The following is a 25972-nucleotide window of genomic DNA, read 5'->3' as shown; positions in this document are numbered from 1 at the left end:
CCGCCGTTTGTTCCAGTTCTCTGCTGCCTGTGACTGGAACGAATTGCAAAAATCGCTGAAGTTGGAGACTTTTATCTCCCTCACCAACTTCAAACATCTGCTATCTGAGCAGCTAACCGATTGCTGCAGCTGTACATAGTCTATCGGTAAATAGCCCACCCATTTTTACCTACCTCATCCCCATACTGTTTTTATTTATTTACTTTTCTGCTCTTTTGCACACCAATATCTCTACCCGTACATGACCATCTGATCATTTATCACTCCAGTGTTAATCTGCAAAATTGTAATTATTCGCCTACCTCCTCATGCCTTTTGCACACAATATACAGTGCCTTGTGAAAGTATTTGGCCCCCTTGAACTTTGCGAACTTTTGCCACATTTCAGGCTTCAAACATAAAGATATAAAACTGTATTTTTTTGTGAAGATTCAACAACAAGTGGGACACAATCATGAAGTGGAACGACATTTATTGGATATTTCAAACGTTTTTAACAAATCAAAAACTGAAAAATTGGGCGTGCAAAATTATTCAGCCCCTTTACTTTCAGTGCAGCAAACTCTCTCCAGAAGTTCAGTGAGGATCTCTGAATGATCCAATGTTGACCTAAATGACTAATGATGATAAATACAATCCACCTGTGTGTAATCAAGTCTCCGTATAAATGCACCTGCACTGTGATAGTCTCAGAGGTCCGTTAAAAGCGCAGAGAGCATCATGAAGAACAAGGAACACACCAGGCAGGTCCGAGATACTGTTGTGAAGAAGTTTAAAGCCGGATTTGGATACAAAAAGATTTCCCAAGCTTTAAACATCCCAAGGAGCACTGTGCAAGCGATAATATTGAAATGGAAGGAGTATCAGACCACTGCAAATCTACCAAGACCTGGCCGTCCCTCTAAACTTTCAGCTCATACAAGGAGAAGACTGATCAGAGATGCAGCCAAGAGGCCCATGATCACTCTGGATGAACTGCAGAGATCTACAGCTGAGGTGGGAGACTCTGTCCATTGGACAACAATCAGTCGTATATTGCACAAATCTGGCCTTTATGGAAGAGTGGCAAGAAGAAAGCCATTTCTTAAAGATATCCATAAAAATTGTCGTTTAAAGTTTGCCACAAGCCACCTGGGAGACACACCAAACATGTGGAAGAAGGTGCTCTGGTCAGATGAAACCAAAATTGAACTTTTTGGCAACAATGCAAAAAGTTATGTTTGGCATAAAAGCAACACAGCTCATCACCCTGAACACACCATCCCCACTGTCAAACATGGTGGTGGCAGCATCATGGTTTGGGCCTGCTTTTCTTCAGCAGGGACAGGGAAGATGGTTAAAATTGATGGGAAGATGGATGGAGCCAAATACAGGACCATTCTGGAAGACAACCTGATGGAGTCTGCAAAAGACCTGAGACTGGGACGGAGATTTGTCTTCCAACAAGACAATGATCCAAAACATAAAGCAAAATCTACAATGGAATGGTTCAAAAATAAACATATCCAGGTGTTAGAATGGCCAAGTCAAAGTCCAGACCTGAATCCAATCGAGAATCTGTGGAAAGAACTGAAAACTGCTGTTCACAAATGCTCTCCATCCAACCTCACTGAGCTCGAGCTGTTTTGCATGGAGGAATGGGAAAAAATGTCAGTCTCTCGATGTGCAAAACTGATAGAGATATACCCCAAGCGACTTACAGCTGTAATCGCAGCAAAAGGTAGCGCTACAAAGTATTAACTTAAGTGGGCTGAATAATTTTGCACGCCCAATTTTTCAGTTTTTGATTTGTTAAAAACGTTTGAAATATCCAATAAATGTCGTTCCACTTCATGATTGTGTCCCACTTGTTGTTGATTCTTCACAAAAAAATACAGTTTTATATCTTTATGTTTGAAGCCTGAAATGTGGCAAAAGGTCGCAAAGTTCAAGGGGGCCGAATACTTTCGCAAGGCACTGTATATAGACTCCCCTTTTTTTTCTACTGTGTTATTGACTTGTTAATTGTTTACTCCATGTGTAACTCTGTGTTGTCTGTTCACACTGCTATGCTTTATCTTGGCCAGGTCGCAGTTGCAAATGAGAACTTGTTCTCAACTAGCCTACCTGAAATAAAAATTAAAAATAAACAATTGGAGGTGCCATCACAAAGCCCTGACCTCAATCCTATAGAAAATGTGTGGGCAGAACTGTGTATTTATTATTACGTGTTTTACTTTTTAAATTGTTCTCTATGCATTGTAGGGAAAGACTAGTAAGTATTTCACTGTTAGTCTTCAGCTGTTGTGTACAAACTATGTGACAAACAAAAGTTGATTGGATTTGATCAGTTGCGGCTAAAGCCTGCTCCCACATCCAGAAGCTTCTCCAAAACATATCCCTCCACTCAGAGGGGGGAACGAGGGAAGGGAGGGAGGAAATAGTTCTTTACTACTCCAGTCTGAGCTTGCAAACCAGTCAAGGTGACTGTTTGAACTGAAGGGGCTCTGCATTTTAAATCCCTCCTGAACACACACCTCTACAATGGAGGAACATTAACAAGAGCCAGAGAGAAAAGAGGGGGGGTACAGAGCATAATAAAAAGAACTAGGGAAGGTGGCTTCCATGAGGAGAGAGTGAATCCCTCACACAGGCAGAGTAGATATCTGGCTGAACAGATAGTGCTAGCTGAAGGCTGATAAGCTGAGAGACTGGCCATGCAAGGCAATAACTAGAGAGGGAAGGAAGGGAGCTCTGTAAATCGATGGCTGGCATTAAGGCAAGCATCAGCACAGATAGAGAGAAAGAGAGAGGGGGAGGGGAGACAGAGAGAGAGAGAGAGAGATCGAGAGAGTGAGAGACAGTGAGCGAGCGAGAGATAGAGAGAGAGAGAAAGAGGGGAATTAAAGAGAGAGAAACAAACAGTAAAAATGTGTTCTGGCCCAAGACATATACAGCAAGGCACTCAGCAAACCTCCAACACTTCTCCCCTAACCCCCCTCCTCATGGGGAAAAGCCTACTGAAATAATGACAGGTCATTAAATAAGTCAGTGGCTTATTGATCCAGGCCAGTACCAGCAATTGCATCCGATACCGTGCAACAGTTTTGTGTTCGAGACCGCCTAACGTGAGACTGATTCAAGAACAAGACCGGAGAAAATTGAGTCCGAGTCAAGACCAAGACCGGGATGGGGACAAGGGGTCCAAGACCGAGACCGAGTCAAGACCAGAAAAATGCAAGTCTAATTCAAGACCATGATGTAATTTTGTCAAATCACCACCATAATAAGAGTTCAAAATGTCCAGTATTTTTGTGTTCATATTTCAGAACAACATCTGGATTCTTTAGACATTCAGAATAGTGAATAAATGCATTCTGAGGGAAAAGAGGCACTCTACAAATATTACTAACCCAAACACGGTGGGGAACAATGGGCCTTCTACGCCTTCCGAAAAGGACTAAGGATTTAGAAAATAATTATATCGATAATAATATTATTATTTTCAATGATGTTTCTGATTTAATCTCTTCTGTTTTTGTCGGAAAGGAAAGGGTTAACACTGAAGATTTTTATTTTCTGGTCTCTGGGGAGATAAATCTAGCTAGATATAGGCATCTGCCATTCAACTGTATTAGGGCAAAATTTGGAATGTGAAATCAACCAAACACACTGACTTAATGAGTGGGAACATTTGTACAAAAATGTATGGAAACTTCTGCCTTCCTGAAGGACAACAGGTCACTGCACAATAGCGAGCAGTATTTTTCCCATTGTCTAGCTAGCTAGCTTTTGTTGTCGGCTAGTTTGCAGGGGCTGCAGCAGGTGTTATCAAAAAGGATGTTGTTGTTAATTTGTTAGCATCTCCCTTTTCAAAATTAACTTTCAACAAGTTAAGTTTCAAATGATCATCATCTGGTGAGTGGAACTGTGTTTTTTATTGCAGTGCACTTGCTGTTGTTAGGCATCTCTTTAAAAATAACTTATATTGTTGCATTTAAAGTGGAATTGACCGCATTTAAGCAACATGACATCTTTTTCAAATCTGTTCGTATACACCCCCAGGAAGAATGTGAAACATTTTTTACATTTTTATATTCTGACAAGAAACCACTTAGATATGGTCATTTTCACCTTTTCATAAATTCTTAGTATACGTAATTCCCAAGCATTCTAAGAATTTATGAAAAAATTCTATAGCAATATAGAAGCCGTAGCAGAGCTGGTTAGGCTGTTTACATATTATCTAGAGCATTATTGACAAACTACTTTTTTTGCCCATGTTTACTGACACTGGTCATATTGAGCAAGTGTTGCGCGCTTGTCAATTCATCAGTTGTGCTGCGCTGTGTCACACTCAGACGAGAGTTCTCTGAAATCGGAGTAGAGAGCCAGAGTGAATTTGCGTGAACGCAAGAGCTATGCTAACTGTATAACAGTGATTCAAGTTCTTACTAGTTTACCAAATGACACCTGCATATCTAACTGTGTGTAGCCACCAAATAATTATATGAGGGGAATAAGTCAGTCACTCACCCACTCCTCCAATGGCATGACATGATATGACATCCACCTAGCAGCCAAGTTAGGCTCTGTTTTTAGCTTGCTACATAAATAGATATGCTAGTCTCTTAGCCACGTTATGACTGACTTGTGATCGTTGCCCTTGCTAGTTTGATTTTGTTGACATTAAATAAAAAATAATCCATTTTAAAACCTCTTATACATTTGCATTTGTAGCATGAACTGGGAATTTTATATTTTTTATGACATTAAAATCAATTTAGTCTCTAATAAATAATGAAACATATTCAATTTGGTTTAAATAATGCTAAAACTGTGTTGGAGTGTTGGAGAAGAAAGTAAAAGTGCAATATGTGCCATGTAAAAAAGCTAACGTTTAAATTCCTTGCTCAGAACATGAGAACATATGAAAGCTGGTGGTTCCTTTTAACATGAGGCTTCAATATTCCCAGGTAAGAGGTTTTAGGTTGTAGTTATTATAGGACTGTGTGCTTAATATTAGGAAAGTTGAGAAATAAATATAGTAGGTCTAGCCTATAGAAAAATGATGGGATCCTCCTATTTTTAGCAGAAGCCATCACTCTGTTTTCTCGAGCAACTGCATAGCCTATAGAAATGTTGCGCAACATGAGATCATTGGCTCTCATGAAGTGTTTAATTAGATTTTTAATTACATTTGCATTGTCAGAGTGATTAGAGGGACAATAGAGTACTGAGTACCAGGGAGTTTGGTAGGCTGCTAATGACAAGCAGCAGGATCAGAGCTTAGAGAAGCCCAATTACCATGACTAAACCTGTCACGTGAAATTTAACTGACTTCATGACTCGTGACCGCCGGTGTTGCGGTAAAACAGTCAATGCAACAGCCCTAGTCACATGCACCAAATACAATACTGAAGTATAATTACAAGCATTTCATAAGTGTCAAAGGCTTTTATTGACAATTATATGAACTTGATGCAAAGAGTCAAAATTTGCAGTTTGACCCTTCTTTTTCAAGACCTCTGCAATCCGCCCTGGCATGCTGTCAATTAACTTCTGGGCCACATCCTGACTGATGGCAGCTGACTGATTCTTGCATAATCAATGCTTGGAGTTTGTCAGAATTTGTGGGTTGTTGTTTGTCCACCCACCTCTTGAGGATTGACCACAAGTTCTCAATGGGATTAAGGTCTGGGGAGTTTCCTGGCCATGGACCCAAAATATCAATGTTTTGTTTCCCGAGCAAATTAGTTATCACTTTTGCCTTATGGCAAGGTGCTCCATCATGCTGGAAAAGGCATTGTTCGTCACCAAACTGTTCCTGGATGGTTGGGAGAAGTTGCTCTCGGAGGATGTGTTGGTACCATTCTTTATTCGTGGCTGTGTTCTTAGGCAAAATTGTGAGTGAGCCCACTCCCTTGGCTGAGAAGCAACCCCACACATGAATGGTCTCAGGATGCTTTAATGTTGGCATGACACAGGACTGATGGTAGCGCTCACCTTGTCTTCTCCGAACAAGCTTTTTTCCAGATGCCCCAAACAGTCGGAAAGGGGATTCATCAGAGAAAACAACTTTACCCCAGTCCTCAGCAGTCCAATCCCTGTACCCTTTGCAGAATATCAGTCTGTCCCTGATGTTTTTCCTGGAGAGAAGTGGCTTCTTTGCTGCCCTTCTTGACACCAGGCCATCCTCCAAAAGTCTTTGCCTCACTGTGCGTGTAGATGCACTAACACCTGCCTGCTGCCATTCTTGAGCAAGCTCTGGACTGGTGGTGCCCCGATCCTGCAGCTGAATCAACTTTAGGAGACGGTCCTGGTGCTTGCTTGACTTTCTTGGGCGCCCTGAAGCCTTCTTCACAACAATTGAACCGCTCTCCTTGAAGTTCTTGATGATCCGATGATTTAGGTGCAATCTTACTGGCAGCAATATCCTTGCCTGTGAAGCCCTTTTTGTGCTAAGCAATGATGATGGCACGTGTTTCCGTGCAGATAACCATGGCTGACAGAAGATGAACAATGATTCCAAGCACCACCCTCCTTTTGAAGCTTCCAGTCCGTTATTCAAACTAAATCAGCATGACAGAGTGATCTCCAGCCTTGTCCTCTTCAACACTCACACCTGCGTTAACGAGAGAATCACTGACATGATGTCAGCTGGTCCTTTTGTGGCAGGGCTGAAATGCAGTGGAAATGTTTTTGGGGGATTCAGTTCATTTTTATGTCAAAGAGGGACTTTGCAATTAATTGCAATTCATTCGATCACTCTTCATAACATTCTGGAGTATATGCAAATTGCCATCATTCAAACTGAGGCAGCAGACTTTGTGAAAATTAATATTTGTGTCATTCTCAAAACTTCTGGCCAAGACTGTACAGGAAGTACCAGTACCAGATTAATGTGGAGCTATATACAGGAAGTACCAGATCAATGTGGAGCTATATACAGGAAGTACCAATACCAGATCAATGTGGAGCTATATAATAATATAATATATATAATAATATTTACACATAATTTTCCTTCCTCATGAGGCCATCTATTCTATAACATGCACCGGTCCCTCCTGCAGCAAAGTACCCCCACAACATGATGCTGCCACCCTTCACAGTTGGGATGGTGTTCTTCGGCTTGCAAGCCTCCCCCTTTTTCCTCCAAACATAACGATAGTCATTATGGCCAAACAGATCTATTTTTGTTTCATCAGACCAGAGGACATTTCTCCAAAAAGCATGATCTTTGTCCCCATGTGCAGTTGAACCAGACTTGTGGAGGTCTACATTTTTTTTCTGAGGTCTTGGCTGATTTCTTTTGATTTTCCCATGATGTCAAGCAAAGAAGCATTGAGTTTGAAGGTAGGCCTTGAAATACATCCACAGGTACACCTCCAATTGATTCAAATGCTGTCAATTAGCCTATCAGAAGCTTCTAAAGCCATGACATCATTTTCAGGAATTGTCCAAGCTGTTTAAAGGCACAGTCAAGTTAGTGTATGTGAACTTCTGACCCACTGGAATTGTAATACAGTAAATTATAAGTGAAACATTCTGTCTGTAAACAATTGTTGGAAAAATTACGTGTCATACACAAAGTAGATGTCCTAACCAACCCTCCAAAACTATAGTTTTGAAATTTGTGGAGTGGTTGAAAAATGAGTTTTAATGACTCCAACCTAAGTGTATGTAAACTTCCGACTTCAACTGTATATACACACACAAAATAAAAATATCTATCTATACATATATATTTATAAACAATATATATTTTATTTTGTATTTTTTCAGACCCCCTGCAGTACGAACCCAGGTTGAGTATAAACTGCTCTAAACCCATTACTTTAAGAATGGGCTATAACTGAATATGAATCCTTTGTATATCGGTGTCTGACCTTACAATCTACAGTATCTACACAAATCTCCCTATGACAGAAGCAGGCATGAGTCCAGGATGGTCTGCCATGACAAATGGGATTCAGGGATTCATGACAATCTGAATTTCCTAGAGCTTCATCTGAACTCAGCCTCCTATTGTTTGACCTTTAGAGAACCCTTGTACATGCATTCTAGTGGCATAACTCTTACCTCCAGCATCTCACTGAGTCTAACATCAGTCCTTTGCTGTAAAACAACAAGGAGAACAGTTAAGCATGACCATCACTATCAAGACCCAAAACAAACATTGAAACTCAATTACAAAATAAGTGCAACATTCCACAACTAAATTGTACAGTATGTTGCATGTCAATATCCTGTTGATATCTATGCGTCTGTATGAGGATTTAAAGCAACATGGTGACTTGGATAGTTACCAGGGTCTTGATGGTCCTCAGTGGCTTCAGCAGCCATGTGAGCAGCTGTCTCCTCCTCTGATTGGCTAGGAGCCCCAGGCTGGCCTCAGTGAAGTCCTCCTTGGAAACACTCAGCTGCCCGGAACCAGGAAGTGACAGACATTTACAATGCTGGCACAGTTCTGTTAAGAGTAATCTCAACATGAATCACAACACTGACTGACTCAATATCAAAGTCAAGTTAGCGTGCACTGATTTCATATTGTACATGCAAACAGTGGGAATGAAATTGACTGTGTCATTAAATACATGCTAACAGGAATTTACAAGTCAATAATCCATTGTGGAAGAACAACAGCTTTAAGAGGTAGGGTGGGGCACATCCGAATGCTTACCACCTAGCGTTGGTGCAGATTACTGCAGCCAGCTGTAGGTTGGTTTGTAATGACGTCACCCTCTCTAACTCCTGCAGAAAACAAGAGATCCATTCACACTGAGCGACCAATCACAATTCACACAACAACACAAGTTACACTTTATTTAACAGTCCATTCTTCACATGGTAAAATGTTACGGTACAATACAGAAGATACCTATTGAGTTGAACGCTAGCTGGAATAAGAGTGTGTATAATAAAGGGTTACTGTAACTTTTAATGTCAGCCCACACAGTTGAATTGTCTTTCATCCACTCCAGTTTCCTGTGAGACCTATCTTTCACTAATGGGGTGAAACAGTGAGAGAATGATTCCCCCACACAAAGTCTGAAATGTTCTTCTGTTCCTCCAGAGTACCCCACTGAATGAAAGAAACAAATGGAAGGACTGTGTAATGGAATGAGGAAATTAGTGGTTTGGTTTTACTTGGAAAAGGCTGAACCAACAACGACCTCGCAAAGAACGAACATGCCCTCAGCTACCGGCGGATTCACAGATCTTTTTTGAAAAGCCAGCTGTCATCGCCTTGAGGTGGGAGCACACGCCAACTGACCTTATCTCAGAGTGGAAGTGGAGTCGTCGACCGACCCCAATAAAGAGGTAGCATTCAGAGAAAGACAAAACACTGTCACGTTAAAAACAACTATTTGGTGAGGAAATACGAGGTGGAAAATTGATTCAGATCAGTAGATAAAAAGAGATAAACAGAGAGCGGTCAGAACAGATGTCTAAACAAACAACCCCATTCAAACTAGATGGAAAAAGGCCTCCTGACCGGCTTGATCAGTTGACATTAGGGTTGTGCAATGTCAACCTTTATCCTATCATGATCATGTAACCATAAAACATTGTTATATACAATGCTATCGCCTTCTATTAGCCAACCCAAAAAACTCTGCTAAAACGACAGTTGGGCTATAGTGCAAAATCGAAAGCAATTGGACGAATCATGAAAGATGTTGTTGAAAGCCTGGACGAATCATGACAAAGATAATGTTGTTGAAAGCCTGGATGAATCATAATGAAAGATAATGATGTTGAAAGCCTGGACGAATCATAATGAAAGATAATGATGTTGAAAGCCTGGACGAATCATAATGAAAGATAATGATGTTGAAAGCCTGGACGAATCATGACGAAAGATAATGATGTTGAAAGCCTGGACAGATGATAAGTTCAGGCAAATCTTTTCTAATAGTCCTTTCTGGTGGAGGAGCTTTAGCATGGAGCAGGTGTGTGCGTGTGTGTGTGTGTGTGTGTGTGTGTGTGTGTGTGTGTGTGTGTTGCGCTGTGATCGAGCAGTGACTGTCTGATAAGGAACGGGCTGTCTTACCGTAGTGACATCATGGGCTGGAAAGAAGTAGTCCACCACCTTAATAACTGGATAATAACTGCTTTACTTGCCTCGTAAAATCATAGAACATTTGTATCTTGTCACGCCCTGGTCTTAGTATTTTGTGTTTTCTTTATTTATTTGGTCAGGCCAGGGTGTGACATGGGTTTATTTTGTGTTGTGTTTATGTATGGGGGTTTTTCATAGGTTTTGGGATTGTGGTTTAGTGGGGTTTTCTAGCATAGTCTATGGTTGCCTGAGGCGGTTCTCAATCAGAGGCAGGTGATTATCGTTGTCTCTGATTGGGAACCATATTTAGGCAGCCATATTCTTTGAGCGTTTCGTGGGTGATTGTTCCTGTCTCTGTGTTTAGTGTCACCAGATAGGCTGTATAGGTTTTCACATTCCGTTTGTTGTTTTTGTATTGTTCGTGTTTATCTTCATTAAACATGTATGTAAATTACCACGCTGCATTTTGGTTCGACTCTCCTTCGACGGAAGAAAACCGTAACATATCTATCATAAAGCTGTGATTGAGAATTGCCTGGGCTGTATAGACTTTCATTCTTGTTATTTTTGACAACACCTTGGTAGGATAAAGTTATTTGGGAAATAATCTACTGTTGCTAACTGTAAGTTATTTTAAAGCTAATGACAGGCCAATAGGAGGAATGAGGACAGGTTATTGGTCATTTAATTTTCAATCTCGTTTGGAAGGATTTTCCTGGCCTGCAGGGATAATTTCTTTCTTAATAGACTTAAACTTGTAATTTGATCTATCTCCACTCTGTCTGGCCTATATTCCTCTACTGCATTCAGTATCACATATTTATTGAAATAGACTATATCAAATAGGAATAGACACATAAATTACTCTGAAAGTCATTTCTGTGCTGCCCTGCTGCGTGCTGCCCTGCTGCGTACTGCTCTGCTACCCCGCTGTGTGCTGCCCTGCTGTGTGCTGCCCTGGTGCCCTGCTGTGTGCTGCCCTGCTGTGTGCTGCCCTGCTGAGTGCTGCCCTGCAGTGTGCTGCCCTGCTGAGTGCTGCCCTGCTGTGTGCTGCCCTGCTGCCCTGCTGTGTGCTGCCCTGCTGCCCTGCTGAGTGCTGCCCTGCTGCCCTGCTGAGTGCTGCCCTGCTGCCCTGCTGAGTGCTGCCCTGCTGCGTACTGCCCTGCTGTGTGCTGTAGTTGAACAGTATGAATGTAGCTAGTATCTTCCGAGCAACATAAACAACATGCATTACTAATTCACCTTGGACATGCCCTTGTCTGAATGGCGGAGTGGCTCTCGTGGCTCGTCACTGAGTCCAGCAGAGGGGACAATAAGGTTCTGAATTTAGAACTGGAAAAAAGACACATGCCCTACACAGACTCACAGTATTAGTGAGACCGACCAGCAAGCCAAGTTCTCTCTAATACCCGGACCAGTGGCCCTAAATCCGATTGTAAAACCTGAAGCTAACTACAGCTCTTGGGTCTCACCTGCACCCCAATGGCAGCCAAGGTTAAGGCCTTAAATCCAGTGAATCATCAGAATCAGGATATTTAAAAAAAACATTATTGTCATGCTAGGAGGTTTTCAGTGGTATCATTTGAGCCTGTGAAAGAAGCAGTGTATGTGGGACGCAGGCTAAATACAGAGAAACACCAGAAACTTCAGCATATCACACAGTGTTCTCCCCAAAAAGATGGGCACTGCGCCACATTATGGACTTGGCTGCTCCATTTTTACACACATACACGCACACGCGCACATGCGCACACGCACACACACACAGATTTACTTTAATTGCTCTTCCATGGTCCTCATACCTATGGTCCCTGTTCTGTTGACCATTGAAAAATGAAATTGCTATGATAATTCTACAAAACAAAATGTAAAAATATATATTTTTTAAATTAAATTCGCACTTAATTTGTTGTAATTTAAGGTTTTAGATTGCAGGAAATGGCAGTTGAAGGCATAAAAAAATGCACAAATCTCTAACTCATTGTGTCAGCAGAGCTGACCTCCGGGCCACCCCCTCCACTAACTCATCAGCACCACCTTGTTACAAAATCCTGGAGAACCTTGCACGCACACACCTATGCTTCCTGACTGAGCAAATAGCAGCTGTTAGTGAAGTGCAGGTTGACTCATTACCGATGTCCCCGCGGTTATATCTGCAGGGCGGGAGGGTTTAGGCTCATTAAATATTGTGTGGATGAGTGGCAGGTGGGTTTAATAAAGAGAAAACAATATCTTGAAAAATCCATAAATGTAGCATTCTTGTGCAATTTATATCTATAGGCAAAATGTTTCATTGTTTTATGCTAACTGGCATTAGTGCGTAAGCCTAAGCTTTAGGGCCTAACTGTACACCTGCCAATTAGCCTACACGCCAACCACCATCTGTCTCCCAACATAGGAGCATCCTTTTGTTAATGCAGAGGGAGGAGGCAGAGGGAGGAGGAGGAAGAGGCAGGAGGAGGAAGGACGAGGCAGAGGGAGGAGGATGTAGAGGCAGAGTGAGGAGGAGGAAGAGGCAGGAGGAGAGGGGGACGAGGCAGAGGGAGGAGGAGGAAGAGGCAGAGGGAGGAGGAGGAAGAGGCAGAGGGAGGAGGAGGAAGAAGAAAAAAGACTGAGAGAAAAGAGAAAAGCTGTGAAATGGAGAGTTGAAAATAAAGAGAATGGAGGGCCAGAAAAATCATGTTTTGGAACGATTTAGCGAATGGGTAAAAGAGGATGATGCAGTGAATGGTGCCGCTGTACAAATTTTACAGTCACAAGATGGGGACTTCAAATAGGCCTATGGAATGTCAAGAGAGCCTACTGTTTAGATGGGTTACGTGGAAACGGAAATCTGGACACTGACTGTAGGTATATAACCTCCCATATAACCTTAATATTAACTCCTGCATTTCTTTCAGTGAAATGATACACCAAATGTAGATTTTGCCTCGGAACAAGAGTGAAAAAATATGATTTCTTTCTTTGAGCATCTTGAGAGAATGTGATGGCGCAGTTAAGGAACCGTCTGTAAAAGGTGCTATCTTTATCAGCCTCATAAAAGCTGATAGTATTTCAACCACACAAAATATGCATCAAAACAGAAATATTATCAGAAACAGGTTGGGTCATTTTCACAGCTTTCCATTTATTCACAACTGGTCCAACTGTCATTTAAACATTTTGCATAGAAAGTCTTTCCCTTTTCCCAGGCCCCTAAACACCTTTCCTCCATTCATTATTCTGCAGAACAAGGCTTCATTTAGTCTTCTAGGGCAACAAGCAACATTATTCTGGAGAGCAAGGCTTCATTTTGTCTTCTAGGGCAACAGGCAACATTATTCTGGAGAGCAAGGCTTCATTTAGTCTTCTAGGGCAACAAGCAACGACAAAAGAGAAGCTATATAAACTCAGCAAAAAAATAAACGTCCTCTCACTATCAACTGCATTTATTTTCAGCAAACTTAACATTTGTAAATATTTGAATGAACATAACTGAGACATAAACTGAACAAGTTCCACAGACATGTAACTAACAGAAATTGAATAATGTGTCCCTGAACAAAGGGTGGGGTCAAAATCAAAAGTAACAGTCAGTATCTGGCGTGGCCACCAGCTGCATTAAGTACTGCAGTGCACCTTCTCCTCATGGACTGCACCAGATCTGTCAGTTCTTGCTGTGAGATGTTACCCCACTCTTCCACCAAGGCACCTGCAAGTAAACTGACATTTCTGGGGGGAATGGCCCTAAGACTCACCCTCCGATCCAACAGGTCCCAGACGTGCTCAATGAGATTGAGATCCGGACACTTCACTGGCCATAGCAGAACACTGACATTCCTGTCTTGCAGGAAATCACGCACAGAACGAGCAGTATGGCTGGTGGCATTGTCATGCTGGAGGGTCATGTCAGAATGAGCCTGCATGAAGGGTACCACATGAGGGAGGAGGATGTCTTCCCTGTAATGCACAGCGTTGAGATTCCCTGCAATGACAACAAGCTCAGTCCGATGATGCTGTGACACACCTCCCCAGACCATGACGGACCCTCCACCTCCAAATCGATCCCGTTCCAGAGTACAGGCCTCGGTGTAACGCTCATTCCTTCGACGATAAACGCGAATCTGACCATCACCCCTGGTAAGACAAAACCGCGACTCGTCAGTGAAGAGCACTTCTTGCCAGTCCTGTCTGATCCAGTGACGATGGGTTTGTGCCCATAGGCGATGTTGTTGCCGGTGATGTCTGGTGAGGATCTGCCTTTACAACAGGTCTACGAGCCTCTCTCAGCCTATTGCGGACAGTCTGAGCACTGATGGCGGGATTGTGCATTCCTGGTGTAACTCTGGCAGTTGTTGTTGCCATCCCGTACCTGTCCCGCAGGTGTGATGTTCGGATGAACCGATCCTGTGCAGCTGTTGTTACATGTGGTCTGCCACTGCAAGGACGATCAGCTGTCCGTCCTGTCTTCCTGTAGCGCTGTCTTTGGCATCTCACTGTACGGGCATTGCTATTTGTTGCCCTGGCCACATCTGCAGTCCTCATGCCTAAGGCACGTTCACACAGATGAGCAGGGACCATGGGCATCTTTCTTTTGGTGTTTTTCAGAGTCAGTAGAAAGGCCTCTTTAGTGTCCTAAGTTTTCATAACTTTGACCTTAATTGCCTACCGTCTGTAAGCTGTTAGTGTCTTAACGACCGTTCCACAGGTGCATGTTCATTAATTGTTTATGGTTCATTGAACAAGCATGGGAAACAGTGTTTAAACCCTTTACAATGAAGATCTATGAAGTTATTTGGATTTTTACAAATTACCTTTGAAAGACAGTCCTAAAAAAGGGACGTTTCTTTTTTTACTGAGTTTATATGTAATTATATACAAGTTTACTAACAAATAGCCTACTAAAATGTCTAAAATTATAAGCAGAAAAATCTCTAAATTAGGCCCCAAAAAAATCTTTCACCCCCCGTACAAAAATCTTTCCGCCATCTCCGACTGTGGCCTGTAGTGTATTTAATATATTTGTAGATTAGGATCGGGTGCGGGCCACAGATTTTCACTTTATCACATATAGTCAGGCAGTTGCGGAAGGATTATTAGCAATTGCGGGAGGGTGTGGGTGAAAAAGCAGCTGACCCGTGCAGCCCCCCCCCCCTCCACATACACACAGTCCATTCTCCAATCTCCCAACCAAGGAGAAGGGCAAGAGATCAAGTTGAATTCATAGTTCCAAGTAGCTAGCCACTCAATTCACCTGCTCCAAATGGCACCAACAGGGGACATAAAGCACTAATGGGAATTTTAATGGTGGGTATGTGCTCGCAAAGAAAAATTATCAAATAACCGTCCAAGTCCATTTCATTTCCTTGGCAGCATAGTATTACCTGACAATGTATTGGAGGGGAATTCATTAGGAAGCAGGCTCTGACTCTGGAACCAATCTCTTTTTCCCCGACAGTCTCTCTCTCAGACATTGGCTAGTTTGGCCACTCAATTATAGGGCTTCTGTTTTAAGTTGGCCGATAAGCATCACAGCAGGGCAACCCCCATACCAATCAATTATAGGGCTTCTGTTTTAAGTTGGCCGATAAGCATCACAGCAGGGCAACCCCCATACCAATCAATTATAGGGCTTCTGTTTTAAGTTGGCCGATAAGCATCACAGCAGGGCAACCCCCATACCAATCAATTATAGGGCTTCTGTTTTAAGTTGGCCGATAAGCATCACAGCAGGGCAACCCCCATACCAATCAATTATAGGGCTTCTGTTTTATGTTGGCCGATAAGCATCACAGCAGGGCAACCCCCATACCAATCAATTATAGGGCTTCTGTTTTAAGTTGGCCGATAAGCATCACAGCTTCAGGGCAACAGGGCCCCATACCAATCAATTATAGGGCTTCTGTTTTAAGTTGGCCGATAAGCATCACAGCAGGGCAACCCCATACCAATCAATTATAGGGCTTCTGTTTTAAGTTGGCCGATAAGCATCACAGCAGGGCAACCCCCATACCAATCAATTATAGGGCTTCTGTTTTATGTTGGCCGATAAGCATCACAGCAGGGCAACCCCCATACCAATCAATTATAGGGCTTCTGTTTTAAGTTGGCCGATAAGCATCACAGCAGGGCAACCCCCATACCAATCAATTATAGGGCTTCTGTTTTAAGTTGGCCGATAAGCATCACAGCAGGGCAACCCCCATACCAATCAAAAAGGCAGTAACTACTCATTTGGTTGAGAATTAGTTATTTTCCTACATTAAATACATGCTTAATAATTTGGACAAATATCCTGCCTCTATTGTATTGTGTTTTGGAGAAAATGGGGGTCATAATTAGCAGTAACTGCAAAACACTACTGTGAAACCAAGGTAAATGGTAGTAACTGAATTTACTACCTTTTAGCTTGGTTTCAACCTGCCCTTGGCTGCAGTTACTGCCTTTTACCTTGGTAACATATCACATTCTGATAGTGATACAATCGAACGTGAATGACACTGACTGACAGCTACAGACACATTGCTAATCTAGAGACACAACATCACGGCACAGAATTCCATGGGGAAAATTATGGTTGAACTTGCTCTGAAATGCCGAAACCCAGACACTGGTAAGAACAAGCTGAGATAGCTAATGAGCATAGACTAACAATGCTGCCTGCTCCCATAAGAGGAGCTCAGCAATTGATACTATCTATTCATCATTGCATGAATGCGGGAAAAAATTGTTTTGCCAAAATGACTTTCACCAATCCCTGTGGCCTAGATGATTATAGTATCTGTGCGGATCAAAATTGCCATGTGAGGGTGCATTAGGATTGTACAACCACATCAATACTAGGTTTTCTTCCAGTCAATGTCCGTCCATGCAATCTAAATAAGCATTAGGGCTATTAAGAGTGCTATTCTTATTATCTTAATATTAGATTTGAAAATAAAGATGCACATTTAAGAGCCTTTTTGGGAGCAGGTATGAAATGAGTAGATGAACTGACTTATGACAGTGAAAATGATCATGACAATGTTTGCACGAGATAAAATCAACATTGATTATATCCTATATTATAGAACATTATTGAACTGAACAGGATTATGATCATATGTTTGCACACCACAAAATGTCAGTATTAATTATCATCTATGACAGAATAGAATCATTAGGATGCAAGTCCCTGTTTATTAGCGGGAGACACACAAAGGATGCAGTTTCAAATCTGTTACACTGTCAGTAATTACACTGCTCTTTTATTAATAGCATACATTAGAATTATACTAAACTAACAAATGAAAATGACAGATATTGCTCTTTGCTTTGGTATTACCCTGCAATTTATAATATATCATGCCTAGGAGGAAGGCAGTAACTGCTGATTAAGGGTCAAAGGTCGTGTCAGAAGTCAGGGTTAACATGATTTTTTTTATATTACTTGTAGTAAGACAGCAGATCACTTAATCGCCAATGTTCTTAGTATAATTAATTTGTCTGGACAGTTATATAACATTTGAAACCAATTTTCCTCAGTTCCACACTATGAGCAGTTACTGCCTTTTTGCTTGGAAGGGCAGTTTTTACAATCCATCAAGCTGTAGGAGGGAGAAATGACATGGCAATCAATCTCACCTTAGCCTGAGACTTAAACTGACACTTCCACGGGATCCCTTTTCTCCCCTCCGACATCACACTGTTGATTCAGTACTTACTGGGGAGGATGAAACAGACATGACACATCACGGGTGAATGGCCTGGCAGTTCCTGTCCTGGTAAATGTGGCTCCTGCTGTATCGGCGTGACTGCAGGTGTCCGGGATGACGGCCTAACCACCGCCCTGACATTTGTGTCTCCCTCCAAACCGTATCAAATTGTATTTGTCATATGCGCCGATTACTACAAGTGTAGACTTTACCGTGCAATGCTTACTTACAAGCCCTTTTCCAACAATGCAGTAAAAAGTAAGAAGATTAACAAAGAGATAAAAAGAAAATAGTAACACAATAAAATAACAAAATATAAGAACATTAACGAGGCTAAATACAGGCTATAAACAAGGAGTACTGGTACCGAGGCATTGTACTGGGGTACGAGGTAGTTGGGGTCATTGATTGAAGTACTATGTACATGTACAGTTCCTTCCGAAATTATCCATACCCCTTGACTTATTCCACATTTTGATGTGTTACAGCCTGAATTCAAAATGGATTCAATAGCTTTTTTTCCCTCACCCATCTACACACAATAGCCCATTATGACAAAGTGAAAAGATGTTTTTAAATGTTTATGCAGATGCATTGAAAATGAAAAACAGAGATATCTAATTTATATAAGTATTCACACACCTGACTGAATACATCAACTTTGGTAGCGATCACAGCTATGTGTCTTTCTGGGTAAGTCTCTCAGAGCTTTCCACACCTGGATTGCACAATATTTGCACATTATTACTTTTAATTCTTCAAGCTCTGTCAAGTTGGTTGTTGATCATTGCTAGACAGCCATTTCCTAGTCTTGACATAGATTTTCAAGACAATTTAAGTTAAACTGTAACTTGGGGCATGCAACTCAATACTAGGAAGGTGTTCCTAATGTTTGTACACTCAGTGTATATAGCCATACATAGCCATACATAGCCATACAAATTATACCAAATATAACAAACTTTAGGAACACCTTCCAAATATTGAGTTACACAACCCCCTTTTAGCCCTCAGAAAAGCCTAAATTCTTCGGGGCGTGGACTCTACAAGGGGTCAAAAGCGTTCCACAGGGATACTGGCCCAAACCGACTCCAATGCTTCCCACAGTTGTGTCAAGTTGACTGGATGTCCTTTGGGTGGTGGACCATTCTTGATACACACAGGAAACTGTTGAGCTTGAAAAACCCAGCATCATTGCAGTTCTTGACACAAACCATTGCGCCTGGCACCTACTACCATACCCCATTCAAAAATATTGAATCTTGCCATTCACCTTTGAATGGCAAACATACACAATCCATGTCAAGGCTTAAAAATCCTTCCTTAACCTGTATCCTCCCTTTCATCTACACTGATTGAAGTGGATTTAACATGTGACATCAATAAGGGATCTTTCACCTGAATAGTGTACAGTATGACATGGAAAGAGCAGGTGTTCTTAATGTTTTGTACACTCAGTGTATATAATGCATACTGTAGATGTATGTGTTAGTCAAACACTAGTATTGATACAATGTTAAATGATAGGATGACCATCCGTAGTTAATGATAGCTCAAGCTCAATATATGATGCTTATCAAAAATATACACTGAGTATAGTAATGAGGCATAATTTATAGCCAAACATGTTGTGCTTATTCATGCTGAGACAAGGTGTCTTTCACAGATGAGCCCTGTATATACATCAATATAGGCCTACATATAAACATTCACATCAACACACAAAAAGGAAAACACAAATCATAGAAAACAAACACATTCGTCAGTAAAAAAAGGTCCTCAATCAGCCTTGTGAATTGCCCTAGAGGCACCAATTCATCCAACTCTAGAGAGCCTTGGAGATCATTCCAAAAGTAAGAGGTAAATTTGCTCAACTCAGTGGAGAACAAAGGGATATCCAGAGTAAGCCATCTCTCAGACCGTGTCTGGTGTCTCAAGTTAACAATGAAGTCAGGTACGGCGGAAGTTTATGCAGAGGGGCTTTACAAACAAAACGAGTGCAATGCATCGATCTACGAGACTTCAAGAGGGCCAGCCTACTTTCTGATACAGAATGCAGTGATGTGTACTGAACCTATGCAGTGATGTGTACTGAACCTATGCAGTGATGTGTACTGAACCTATGTGGTGATGTGTACTGAACCTATGCGGTGATGTGTACTGAACCTATGCAGTGATGTGTACTGAACCTATGCAGTGATGTGTACTGAACCTATGCAGTGATGTGTACTGAACCTATGCAGTGATGTGTACTGAACCTATGCAGTGATGTGTACTGAATCTATGCAGTGATGTGTACTGAACCTATGCAGTGATGTGTACTGAATCTATGCAGTGATGTGTACTGAACCTATCTTCATTAATGAAATGCAGTGATGTGTCTGAATGATGACAAACTGGGTCCTGAACCTATGCAGTAGACTGCGGCAGCTGAATTCATATAGATCAGGTGATTCCCAAACTGGGTCCATCAGCTTGTGTACTGAACCATCTTCATTAATATAGATCAGGTATTGACAAACTGGGTCCATCGGCTTCAGTAGAGCGGCAGCTGCATTCATATAGATCAGGTATTCCCAAACTGGGTCCATCAGCTTCAGTAGAGCGGCAGCTGCATTCATATAGATCAGGTATTCCCAAACTGGGTCCATCAGCTTCAGTAGAGCGGCAGCTGCATTCATATAGATCAGGTATTCCCAAACTGGGTCCATCGGCTTCAGTAGAGCGGCAGCTGCATTCATATAGATCAGGTATTCCCAAACTGGGGTACAAGCAATGCCGTCAAGGGGAAGGCCAAATAAAATGTGATTGACTTTTTTTTAAACTAAAAAACATTTCGTTTACAGCTCTTGGTATATGTCCGTTACATTTATGGGGGTCAATTAAGGAAGACATCCTCTTCTGCAAACCACTGCAAACCAGGACAACATGAGAGGATATTTTTAAAGTACTGGACAGCTTTGTGACATCAAATGGACTTTGGTGGTCAAGATGTGTTGGTGTCTGTACTGATGGCACAAAAGCCATGACAGGCAGACATAGTGGAGTGGTAACGCGAGTGCAAGCAGTTGCTCACGACGCCACTTGGGTACACTGCAGCATCCACCAATGGAATGCCTGACAGCTTGAAAGACGTTTGTTAAAGTTTTTCACACAACTGACCTATCTGGGAGATGTTTTTTCTCGCATGAATGATCTGAGTACAGGATTACAGGGACTCTCCGCAACTATATTCAATGTGCAGGACAAAATTGAGGCTATGATTAAGAAGTTGGAGCTCTTTTCTGTCTGCATTAACAAGGACAACACACAGGTCTTTCCATCATTGTAGGATTTTGTGGGTGCAAATGAACTCAAGCTTACAGACAATGTCAAATGTGATATAGTGAAGCACCCGAGTGAGCTGGGTGCGCAATTACGTAGGTACTATCCTGAAACAGATGACATAAACTGGATTCGTTATCCCTTTCATGCACTCCCTCCAGTCCACTTACCGATATCTGAACAAGAGAGCCTCATTGAAATTGCAACAAGCGGCTCTGTGAAAATTTAATTTAATCAGAAGCCACAACCAGATTTCTGGATAGAGCTGTGCTCGGAGTTTCTTGCATTAGCAAATCGCTCTGTTAAGACACCAATGCCCTTTGCAACCACGTACCTATGTGAGAGTGGATTCTCGGCCCTCACTAGCATGAAAACTAAATACAGGCACAGACTGTGTGTCGAAAATGATTTAAGACGGAGACTCTATCCAATACAACATTGCAGAGTTATGTACATCCTTTCAAGCACACCCTTCTCATTAACCTGTGGTGAGTTATTCACAATTTTCGATGAACAAATAAGGTTTTATATGTAAGATGGCTAAATAAAGAGCAAAATTATTGATGATTATAATATTATTATTTGTGCCCTGGTCCAATAAGAGCTCTTTGTCACTTCTCACGAGCCAGGTTGTGACAAAATCTCAGATTCATTCTTATGTTTAATAAATGTATTGCTTAGTGTGTGTGTGTGTGTGTGGCAGGCTTACGATGGCAAAACACAACATTTGAGAGTGCGCTGACCCTGGTGCTAGATGGGCTACGCAGCTGGAGTTTGAATGTTTGAAGGGGTACGGGACTATAAAACGTTTGTGAACCATTGATATAGACAATATCCCCATAGTCTAAAACCTGTATGAATGTCGACTGAATGATTTGTTTTCTGCTGTTTAATATAAGGCATAAACTATTCCTATAGAAGAAGCCAATTTTAATTCTTAATTTCTGAACTCATCAATACGCTTTTTGAAAGATAGCTCAATCCAGATGCCCAGATATTTATAAGCAGGGATACAATCAAAGAGGGCAGCAACCAATGTATATATGCATAAATCATCAGATACATTTTTACGTGACATGGAGAATAACATTCTTGGTTTTACCTGCATTAAGTACCAATTATGGCTGTGGTGGTCACGAAATATCATCAGCCGGTGATTGACAAGCAAATAACTGTCAGTCTCACGGTAATTGACCGTTAATTAACAATAACACATTTATCATCTCCTGGCTTCCACACATTGCCTACAAGCCATTGTAAAAAGTCTAATAAATCCATGTATTTTTAATACATTGTAAGGCTGCATGCTGTGACTCTAATGATGATTTGAAAAAAGTTTCTTAAAAGGTTGGTTGTACACACTCCAATAGCCTCTCATTCACAGTTTGACAAGCACTTAATAATGCCTCGAATTTCACAGCGGCATCCCATTCGTGGCCGAAATGCACCCTAAAAAATCCATGCATTTTAAGGCCCGAAGTGCTGCATCGTGCCCTTCTCCCTGAGTATGCTGCACAATCCTAAGCGTCTCTCAATCACACGGCTCTCTGTCACGTGATCGGGTCTTTCTCACAGGCTGCAAGTTAAGACAGACACATCGGGGACGCAACTGCACGTGTCCTTATCCAATTCCGAGGTGCATATTGAAAATATTGGATGAACTGTCCACATTCACTCTTGGTCAGCCAACAAGTTGAGTAGGCCTAACGAAAAGCAAAAGCACCTGCCTATGTCAATCTACTATCCCCCGTAGTACTCTGAACCGATACTCCCTGTACATAATTACCTCGACACCGGTGCCCCCTGTACATTGACTCTGAACCAGTACCCCTGTACATTGACTCTGAACCGTACCCCCTGTACATTGACTCTGAACCGGTACCCCCCCCTGTACATTGACTCTGAACCGGTACCCCCTGTACACTGACTCTGAACCGGTACCCCCTGTACATTGACTCTGAACTGGTACCCCCTGTACATTGACTCTGAACCGGTGCCCCCTGTACATTGACTCTGAACCGATACCCCCTGTAAACTGACTCTCAACCGGTACCCCCTGTACATAGCCCCTATTGTTATTTACTGCTGTCCCTTAATTACTTTTTTAGGGATATTCTTGAAACTGCATTGTTGGTTAAGGGCTTGTCAGTAAGCATTTCACTGTAAGGTCTACATCTGTTGTATTCGGAGCATGTGACAAATACAATTTGATTTGATTTGATATGATTCTAACAAAAATTTGCAAAAAAAAGTAATTGTTTCTTATGCTGGGCATCATTCACAAGTGATAATATATAATTCACAATTGATAGGCTAATATTGTCACCCATCAGACTATTCTTGATTTGATATCATATTTACATATACTGAATAATATACAGTATGTGTGACATTTGTTTTGATTTAGAATGGACCGTTATCATGCACCTGTCTGGAAACAGGGGCAGCGGGAGAAAATACATGTTATCTATGCACATAAATAGCAAATGGATGGTTTGCCCCATGGTTTATTTTCATGCCTGCCAGGTAGGCCATACTCCTGTTGTAAATATTTGCTTAATATTAGCACAGTTGAGAAATAAATATAGTAGGCCTAGCCTATAGTAAGCTGATGGGATCCTCTTCTTTTTAGTAGAGGCCATCACTCTGTTTTCTCCCACAATTGCATAGCCTATGGAAATGTTGCGCAACATGAGCTCATGGGCTCTCATGAAGTGTTTGATTAGATTTTCAAAGATATTTGCATTGATGTCAGAGTGATTAGAGGGACAATAGAGTGCTGAGTACCAGGCAGTTAGCAAGTTTGTTATTAACGACCAGCAGCAGCATCAGAGCTTGGAGAAGCCTAATTACCGTGACTAAATGGTCATGTGGAATTTGCCTGCCTTCATGACTCGTGACCGCCAGTGTGGCGGTAATATGGTCACCTCAACAGCCCTAGTACCAATTTCAGTTCAACAAAGACGTTATTTAATTAAAGCAGTGAATGCAGCAAGAGAAAGATATGTTGTCACATCCATCTAATTTCCCTGAGCTCGTAGTGCCAGGGCTGTTGGTTTAAAGGAGCGCTGATAGAACCGCACGGTATTGATCTGAACCAGACACACACTGAGAGGCTCAGAGAGGAAATGCACCGTAGAGCATCTCTGGGTGGCTTGATTGGTCTGGGAAGCTAACAAACACGAGTATGTGATGCAAAGTGATATATTTATAGCGCTTTGTGTTAGGATAGAGAGGTAAAATAAGGGGAACATGCTGGTGGGGTTGAATACTAAATACAATAGTGGGTTGGTGTGAAACCATGCGATTACAAAGGTGATTGCTAAAGTTGATTTGCTTCTGCCCAATCCGATTATATCCCATGATATTCTATCCTCCATGATTGAGGTAGCTGCTAAAGAGTACTGTAGCTTCCACTGTATAGGCATATGGAGGGGGCAGGTGTGGGTGAAGGAGGAGAGGACAGTAAAGTGTAATGGCCCACATTTACCTCCTGACCTGCATAGACACACAGGGCTTTCTGCTGAAGCTCAAAACATTTACATTCCACATTTACATTCCACAATCAGCTCGATCAATACTACCATTAAGTCCTAATCAATTGACCATTAACAGGCTGTTCCTCAGAAAATCACAGACTCTGAGCGCTCACTGATTATGCACACCGACAATACCCTATAAGGGTGATTCCATGCAGCGGAAAATATTTTTGGTATCTCAGATTGTTCTGGCAATTCTCACACAGGAACTTCATTGGGGGAAGGATGTTTAACATGCTTTTTATAATTGTATCACAAAGCATTTTTAGGCCTTTGTTAGACCTGTATATTCCTCTTGCTGTCAATATACTCCTAAATGTGTTCTCTCAAATATGGAGTATGTCTAGATTCTGAAATACACATAAATTTTTTCAACAAAACTACCCTTTTGGATGTAGCTTATTTTTATACATATTGTTTGTAACAATATACCCTTCCAGAGTGGGCTCTCTGATACCTTTAATTACCCATTTTATACAAAGAAATGTATATTCTAGCTATTTACTATTCCCAGCCCTCCTTTGGGATTGACATTCAGCAAGACACCAGCAGAGGGAGTTACCTTTGAATACATTTTTCAATTTATTGTGTTGATGGTGCTCATAAAATGTATCATACCTTCAGAATGAGCAGAGAACCCACTCTGGAAATGTAATGTACTTGTAGAGTATATTGTGCCAAGCAATATCTTAAAATGAACCCATTCAAAAAGGGTCGTTTTGAGATATTAATATTTTGAATGTTCAATAAATGAATGTGAACATTTGTATTTATACCAAAAATATTTTCCCCTCCCGCTGGCGTGTAAGACATCATGATCAGTGACATCCATCCAAGCTTAATGCACCCTTCCCCCATCTCAATATGGCACCCTTCAACTGTCAAAAAGCCATTAGTACAAGAGATGTCATTTCACACCTAAACGCCATCACAACCTGCATACCTAATGATCCAAAGCAGATGTTTCAACTGAAGGTTTCACTTAACCCTTTACAGCCTGGCACCTTCTACCATTACCTGTGCAAAGGCACCTACATTTGTCTTGCCCATTCATGCTCTGAATGGCACACATACACAATCCATGTCTCAATTGTCTCAAGGCTTAAAAATCCTTCTTTAACCCGTCTCCTCCCCTTCATCTATACTGATTGAAGTGGATTTAACAAGTGACATCAATAAGGGATCATAGCTTTCACCTGGATTCACCTGGTCAGTCTGTCATGGAAAGAGCAGGTGTCCTTAATATTTTGTATACTCAGTGTATAATATAATAACATTATAGCATAGCTAGGCTATATGTAGCATAAAAAGAACCCTATACAAGAGGGAATCTAGTATTTCAATGTTCCTTCGATGAGACAATATCTGCGTCCCAAACGGCAGCCTAT

General features: G+C 41.6%; 1 pseudogene; it reads right to left on the bottom strand.

Moving 5' to 3' along the window:
- Positions 1–25972, bottom strand: part of LOC112265801 — a 294298-nt pseudogene that overhangs the window by 215245 nt on the left and 53081 nt on the right.

The sequence above is a fragment of the Oncorhynchus tshawytscha genome, linkage group LG13 (genome assembly GCF_018296145.1).
Source record: "Oncorhynchus tshawytscha isolate Ot180627B linkage group LG13, Otsh_v2.0, whole genome shotgun sequence".
Taxonomy (NCBI): domain Eukaryota; kingdom Metazoa; phylum Chordata; class Actinopteri; order Salmoniformes; family Salmonidae; genus Oncorhynchus; species Oncorhynchus tshawytscha.
The sequence above is the reverse complement of the archived record's forward strand: the minus strand, read 5'-3'. Positions and strand labels throughout refer to the sequence as shown.